Genomic DNA, 7,500 nt, shown 5'->3' on the forward strand with positions numbered 1-7,500 from the left:
CCGACGTTGCCTCTTGCCGCTACCCCCCGCCCCCCCCCCGCTGCCGGTTTGCGCGGAGCCCCCCCTTCCCGCCGTTGCCTCTTGCCGCTACCCCCCGCCCCCCCCCGCTGCCGGTTTGCGCGGAGCCCCCCTTTCCCGCCGTTGCCTCTTGCCGCTACCCCCCGCCCCCCCCCGCTGCCGGTTTGCGCGGAGCCCCCCCTTCCCGCCGTTGCCTCTTGCCGCTACCCCCCGCCCCCCCCCGCTGCCGGTTTGCGCGGAGCCCCCCCTTCCCGCCGTTGCCTCTTGCCGCTACCCCCCGCCCCCCCCCCGCTGCCGGTTTGCGCGGAGGCCCCCCTTCCCGCCGTTGCCTCTTGCCGTTACCCCCGCCCCCCCCCTCGCTGCCGGTTTGCGCGGAGGCCCCCCTTCCCGCCGTTGCCTCTTGCCGCTACCCCCGCCCCCCCCCCGCTGCCGGTTTGCGCGGAGGCCCCCCTTCCCGCCGTTGCCTCTTGCCGTTACCCCCGCCCCCCCCCCCGCTGCCGGTTTGCGCGGAGCGCCCCCGCCTGCCGTTGCCTCTCGCCGCGGCCACCACCGCCCCCTCCACACCCCCGGGCCCCCGTTACCGGTTTGCGCGGAGCCCCCCCTCCCGACGTTGCCTCTTGCCGCTGCTGCCACCCCCAGCTCCCCACACCCCCCGGCTCCCGTTAGCGGTTTGCGCGGAGCCCCCCCTTCCCGCCGTTGCCTCTTGCCGCTACCCCCCGCCCCCCCCCCCCGCTGCCGGTTTGCGCGGAGCCCCCCCGCCTGCCGTTGCCTCTTGCCGCGGCCGCCACCGCCCCCCCCACACCCCCCGGCCCCCGTTACCGGTTTGCGCGGAGCCCCCCCTCCCGACGTTGCCTCTTGCCGCTGCTGCCACCCCCAGCTCCCCACACCCCCCGGCTCCCGTTAGCGGTTTGCGCGGAGCCCCCCCTTCCCCCCTTCGCGGGCTGCCGCTTCCCTCCCGGGCTGCCCGGCTGCTCTCTAACCCCTGCGACCGAGGCGGCGCTGTTAGGGCGGCCGTGCCGGTGCCCCTTGCCGCAGCTAGCCTCTCGCCGCTGCCCCTCCCGTCCGTCGTCCCCCGTCCCCAAAAACTTGCTGCTCTCCACGCTGGAGCCTGCACGGGGGAGGTTGCGCTCCGCTCCTCCGGCCCTAAAGCCGCCCTCGCCCGCCCCCCGGCTTGCCGCTTGGCTCGGCTGCCCGCCCGCCCGCTAATCCCCCCAACGCCCCCACCCCAAAAACACCCCAGCCCTACCGCATGCCGCTCCCCCTCTCCCCGCTCTCGCTGACCGCTGCCACCCCCCCCCCACCCCTCCCCCCCGAAACAAACCCCCCAGCCCTACCGCATGCCGCTCCCCCTCTCTCCCTAGCCTGCCCCCCCCCGCCGTCGCTTGCTGCCGCCGCCGCCGCCGCCGCCGCCGGGACCCGCCTCGGTCTGGTGGCGCGCGCTCGGAGATCCCCGGCTACCCGTCCGTCCGTCCCTCCCTCCCGCCCCGCCCCGGGGGAGGGCCCGGGGCAGCGCGGGCAGGCGGGGAGCAAAAAAAGGCGCGGGCGCCAAAAAACGTCGGGGTCCCGGGGTGGCGGAGGGGGGCGGCGGCGGGGGCGGCGGCGGGTACACGGCGCCGGGTCCAGGGCGCCGGGTCCAGCCCGTCCCGGGGCGGGGACAGGTGGTGTCGTCCGTCCCCGCCCCCGTAACCTGCTCTGAAGCATCCGCTTCCCGCCGCGGTTCGCCCTCCACCCCCCCGCCGCACACGCAGCTGCCGCTTCCCGCCGCCTCTGCCCCCCGCCCCGGGATCAACCACCCGCCGGGTCCAGCCGGTCCCGGTCCCGGGAACCTGCTCCCGGGGCCAGCCGGAGCCACGCCCCCTCCTCTGACGCTTCCAGCTGCCGCCTCCCCTCCCACCCCCCAAACTCACACTGGCCCTCGCCGGCCCGCCCACCCGCCTACCTGCTTGCCCGCCGCCGCTGGGTGGCGTGCCGGACACTCTCGCACACAGGTACACAGACAGGGACACAGGGACACAGGCACTCAGGCACACAGGGACACAGGGACACAGGGACACAAGGACACAGGGACACAGGCACTCAGGCACTCAGGCACTCAGGGACACAGGGACACAGGGACACAGGCACTCAGGCACTCAGGGACACAGGGACACAGGGACACAGGCACTCAGGCACACAGGGACACAGGTGGCGGGCCGGAGGCCTCTCTCCACTGTGTGGCAGGGGTCCAAGAGCCACCCCAGCCCAACCCAGAGGGTCTTTTGCACCTCTCTAGAGGCCAGCCAGAGACCCCAGGCCGCAGCAGAAGCCTCCCCCGCATGCTCTGCAGGCTTCCGACCCACCCCAGGCCGCACCAGAAGCCTCCCCCGCAAGCTCTGCAGGCTTCCGACCCACCCCAGGCCGCAGCAGAAGCCTCCCCCGCACGCTCTGCAGGCTTCCGACCCACCCCAGGCCGCAGCAGAAGCCTCTCCCGCACGCTCTGCAGGCTTCTCAGCCACCCCAGGCCGCAGCAGAAGCCTCCCCCGCACGCTCTGCAGGCTTCTCAGCCACCCCAGGCCGCACCAGAAGCCTCCCCCGCACGCTCTGCAGGCTTCCCACCCACCCCAGGCCGCAGCAGAAGCCTCTCCCGCACGCCCTGCAGGCTTCTCAGCCACCCCAGGCCGCAGCAGAAGCCTCTCCCGCACGCTCTGCAGGCTTCTCAGCCACCCCAGGCCGCACCAGAAGCCTCTCCCGCACGCTCTGCAGGCTTCTCAGCCACCCCAGGCCGCAGCAGAAGCCTCTCCCGCACGCTCTGCAGGCTTCTCAGCCACCCCAGGCCGCACCAGAAGCCTCTCCCGCACGCTCTGCAGGCTTCTCAGCCACCCCAGGCCCCAACAGAAGCCTCTCCCGCACGCTCTGCAGGCTTCCGACCCACCCCAGGCCCCAACAGAAGCCTCTCCCGCACGCTCTGCAGGCTTCCGTCCCATCCCAGGCCGCACCAGAAGCCTCCCCCGCACGCTCTGCAGGCTTCTCAGCCACCCCAGGCCGCACCAGAAGCCTCCCCCGCACGCTCTGCAGGCTTCTCAGCCACCCCTGGCCGCAGCAGAAGCCTCCCCCGCACGCTCTGCAGGCTTCTCAGCCACCCCAGGCCGCAGCAGAAGCCTCCCCCGCACGCTCTGCAGGCTTCTCAGCCACCCCAGGCCCCAACAGAAGCCTCTCCCGCACGCTCTGCAGGCTTCCGACCCACCCCAGGCCGCACCAGAAGCCTCCCCCGCACGCTCTGTAGGCTTCTGACCCACCCCAGGCCCCAACAGAAGCCTCCCCCGCACGCTCTGCAGGCTTCTCAGCCACCCCAGGCCGCAGCAGAAGCCTCCCCCGCACGCTCTGCAGGCTTCTCAGCCACCCCAGGCCGCACCAGAAGCCTCCCCCGCACGCTCTTCAGGCTTCTCAGCCACCCCAGGCCGCACCAGAAGCCTCCCCCGCACGCTCTGCAGGCTTCTCAGCCACCCCAGGCCGCACCAGAAGCCTCCCCCGCACGCTCTGCAGGCTTCCCACCCACCCCAGGCCGCAGCAGAAGCCTCTCCCGCACGCCCTGCAGGCTTCTCAGCCACCCCAGGCCGCAGCAGAAGCCTCTCCCGCACGCTCTGCAGGCTTCTCAGCCACCCCAGGCCGCAGCAGAAGCCTCTCCCGCACGCTCTGCAGGCTTCTCAGCCACCCCAGGCCGCAGCAGAAGCCTCTCCCGCACGCTCTGCAGGCTTCTCAGCCACCCCAGGCCGCACCAGAAGCCTCTCCCGCACGCTCTGCAGGCTTCTCAGCCACCCCAGGCCGCACCAGAAGCCTCTCCCGCACGCTCTGCAGGCTTCTCAGCCACCCCAGGCCGCACCAGAAGCCTCTCCCGCACGCTCTGCAGGCTTCTCAGCCACCCCAGGCCGCAGCAGAAGCCTCCCCCGCACGCTCTGCAGGCTTCTCAGCCACCCCAGGCCCCAACAGAAGCCTCTCCCGCACGCTCTGCAGGCTTCTCAGCCACCCCAGGCCCCAACAGAAGCCTCTCCCGCACGCTCTGCAGGCTTCTCAGCCACCCCAGGCCGCAGCAGAAGCCTCCCCCGCACGCTCTGCAGGCTTCTCAGCCACCCCAGGCCCCAACAGAAGCCTCTCCCGCACGCTCTGCAGGCTTCCGACCCACCCCAGGCCGCACCAGAAGCCTCCCCCGCACGCTCTGCAGGCTTCTCAGCCACCCCAGGCCGCAGCAGAAGCCTCTCCCGCACGCTCTGCAGGCTTCTCAGCCACCCCAGGCCGCACCAGAAGCCTCTCCCGCACGCTCTGCAGGCTTCTCAGCCACCCCAGGCCGCACCAGAAGCCTCTCCCGCACGCTCTGCAGGCTTCCGACCCACCCCAGGCCGCACCAGAAGCCTCCCCCGCACGCTCTGCAGGCTTCTCCGCCACCACAGGCCGCACCAGAGGATCTTTTGCACCTCTCTGGACGCCACCCAGAGACTCCAGGCCGCACCAGAGGCCCCCCCCCCAACCATTTACAGGCTGCAGTGCCAGCCTAGGCCCCGCTGGCAGCCTCCCTTGTCTGCTTTGGAAGGCCTCCCATCCACTCCAGACCTGCCTGGAGGCCTCCCTCGACTGCTCCCGGGGCCCTCGAAGCCACCCTAGGCCTTTCTGGAGGACCTGCTCGACCGCTCGGGCGGCTTCTGACGCACCCTCGGCCATCCGGCGCCCAGCAGCTCCCAGGGCCAGGCACCGGCCTCCCCCTCCGGCCGCCCCTGGGGCCGGGGGTGGCTCGGACTCGGCGCCCCCAACGTGTCGTCCCGTCCCCCCCCCGCCCCGCACCGCCGAACATTCGCTGCAGCCGAGGGCTTGCCGCTCGACGCCTACCCCACCCGCCCAGCCCCCCGCTGCGGCCCGGCGCTGCCCCGGCCGCTGCGCCCCGCCTCTCATCGCTCCCCCCACCCGGCAACCGGCCGCCGGGCACGGCAAGTCCCAGGGCAGGGAACAGGTGCTGCCGGGACCCCCGTGCTGGCTGCCGGCTTCCCGGGGCTGCCCCGGGCACGGACAGGTCGCCCCCCCCGCCCCGGCGAATGTTCACCGAACCGGCTGCCGGCTGCCTTCGAGCACCCCCCGCCCCCCGCCACTATCGTCCCCCCCGCCCCCCCTCCGCCTCCGCTGCCGCTTCTCCCCGCACCGCCTCCACTGCCTCCCCCCGCCGCCGGCGAACGAGTCGCCGGATCCGTAGGGTGCCGGGAGCCCGAACGGCGAGCGGCTCCGGCTGCTGCCGGGACCGCGGGGATTCGAGCCGGTCCGGCCGCGGCCGGGACCCCGTGCCGGAAGCCGGCATCCCGGGACGGCCCCGGGACGGCCCCGGTCGCCGGCCGGGTGACGTTCAGCGAAGCGGCTGCCGCCAGTCTTTGGGCCTCCCCCGTGCCGGGGCCGCGGGGCTTCGAGCCGGTCCGGCCGCGGCCGGGATCCGGGGCCGGACGATGGCTTCCCGGGCCGGTCCCGGTCGCCTCCCGGGTGACGTTCACCGAAGCGGCTGACGGCTGTCTTCGAGCCCCCCCCCCCCTCCGCCTCCGCTGCCGCTTCTGCCCGCACCCCCTCCACTGCCTCCCCCCGCCGCCGGCGAACGAGTCGGCGGATCCGTAGGGTGCCGGGAGCCCGAACGGCGAGCGGCTCCGGCTGCTGCCGGGACCGCGGGGCTTCGAGCCGCTCCGGCCGCGGCCGGGACCCCGTGCCGGAAGCCGGCATCCCGGGACGGCCCCGGGACGGCCCCGGTCGCCGGCCGGGTGACGTTCAGCGAAGCGGCTGCCGCCAGTCTTTGGGCCTCCCCCGTGCCGGGGCCGCGGGGCTTCGAGCCGGTCCGGCCGCGGCCGGGATCCCGGGCCGGACGATGGCTTCCCGGGCCGGTCGCCGGTCGCCTCCCGGGTGACGTTCACCGAAGCGGTTGACGGCTGTCTCCGAGCCCCCCCCCCCCCCCTCCGCCTCCGCTGCCGCTTCTGCCCGCACCTCCTTCACTGCCTCCCCCCGCCTCCCGCGAACGAGTCGCCGGATCCGTAGGGTGCCGGGAGCCCGAACGGCGAGCGGCTCCGGCTGCTGCCGGGACCGCGGGGATTCGAGCCGCTCCGGCCGCGGCCGGGACCCCGTGGCGGAAGCCGGCATCCCGGGACGGCCCCGGGACGGCCCCGATCGCCTCCTGGGTGACGTTCACCGAAGCGGCTGCCGGCTGTCTTCGAGCCCCCCCCCCCCTCCGCCTCCGCTGCCGCTTCTCCCCGCACCCCCTCCACTGCCTCCCCCCGCCGCCGGCGAACGAGTCGGCGGATCCATACCGTCCCGAGAGCCCGAGGCGGCGGCACCCAGTGCGGGTCCGGCCGAGGCCGGGACCCCGTGCCTGTCGCAGGCTTCCCGGGACGGCCCCGGAACGGCCGCGGTCGCCGGCCGGGTGACGTTCTCCGAAGCGGCTGCCGGCTGTCTTCGAGCCCCCCCCCCCCCTCCGCCTCCGCTGCCGCTTCTGCCCGCACCTCCTTCACTGCCTCCCCCCGCCGCCGGCGAACGAGTCGCCGGATCCGTAGGGTGCCGGGAGCCCGAACGGCGAGCGGCTCCGGCTGCTGCCGGGACCGCGGGGATTCGAGCCGGTCCGGCCGCGGCCGGGACCCCCGTGCCGGATGCCGGCATCCCGGGACGGCCCCGGGACGGCCCCGGTCGCCGGCCGGGTGACGTTCAGCGAAGCGGCTGCCGCCAGTCTTTGGGCCTCCCCCGTGCCGGGGCCGCGGGGCTTCGAGTCGGTCCGGCCGCGGCTGGGACCCCGTGCCTGTCGCAGGCTTCCCGGGACGGCCCCGGAACGGCCGCGGTCGCCGGCCGGGTGACGTTCACCGAGGCGACTGCCGGCTGTCTTCGAGCCCCCCCCCGCCCTGCCGGAGCCGCGGGAATACGAGCCGGTCCGGCCGCGGCCGGGACCCCCGTGCCGGAAGCCGGCATCCCGGGACGGCCCCGGGACGGCCCCGATCGCCTCCTGGGTGACGTTCACCGAAGCGGCTGCCGGCTGTCTTCGAGCCCCCCCCCCCTCCGCCTCCGCTGCCGCTTCTCCCCGCACCCCCTCCACTGCCTCCCCCCGCCGCCCGCGAACGAGTCGCCGGATCTGTAGGGGGCCGGGAGCCCGAGGCGGCGAGCGGCTCCGGCTGCTGCCGGGACCGCGAGGCTTCGAGCCGGTCCGGCCGCGGCCGGGATCTCGTGCCGAACGTCGTCTTCCCGGGACGGTCCCGGGAGGGCCCCAGTCTCCTCCCGGGTGACGTTCACCGAAGCGGCTGCCGGCTGTCTTCGAGCCCCCACCCCTGCCGTGGCCGCGGGGATTCGCCCCGGTCCGGCAGCTGACGGTTCCCTGTGTCGGACGCCGGCTTCCCGGGACTGCCCCGGGACAGCCCCGGTCGCCTCCCGGGTGACGTTCACCGAAGCTGCTGCCGCCTGTCTTTGTCCCCCCCCCCCCGTGCTCTCCCTCAGGCGGGAGGTAGA

The sequence above is a fragment of the Melanerpes formicivorus genome, unplaced genomic scaffold (genome assembly GCF_026170545.1).
Source record: "Melanerpes formicivorus ecotype bairdi unplaced genomic scaffold, bMelFor1.0.p_v2 SCAF_323, whole genome shotgun sequence".
Lineage (NCBI taxonomy): Eukaryota > Metazoa > Chordata > Aves > Piciformes > Picidae > Melanerpes > Melanerpes formicivorus.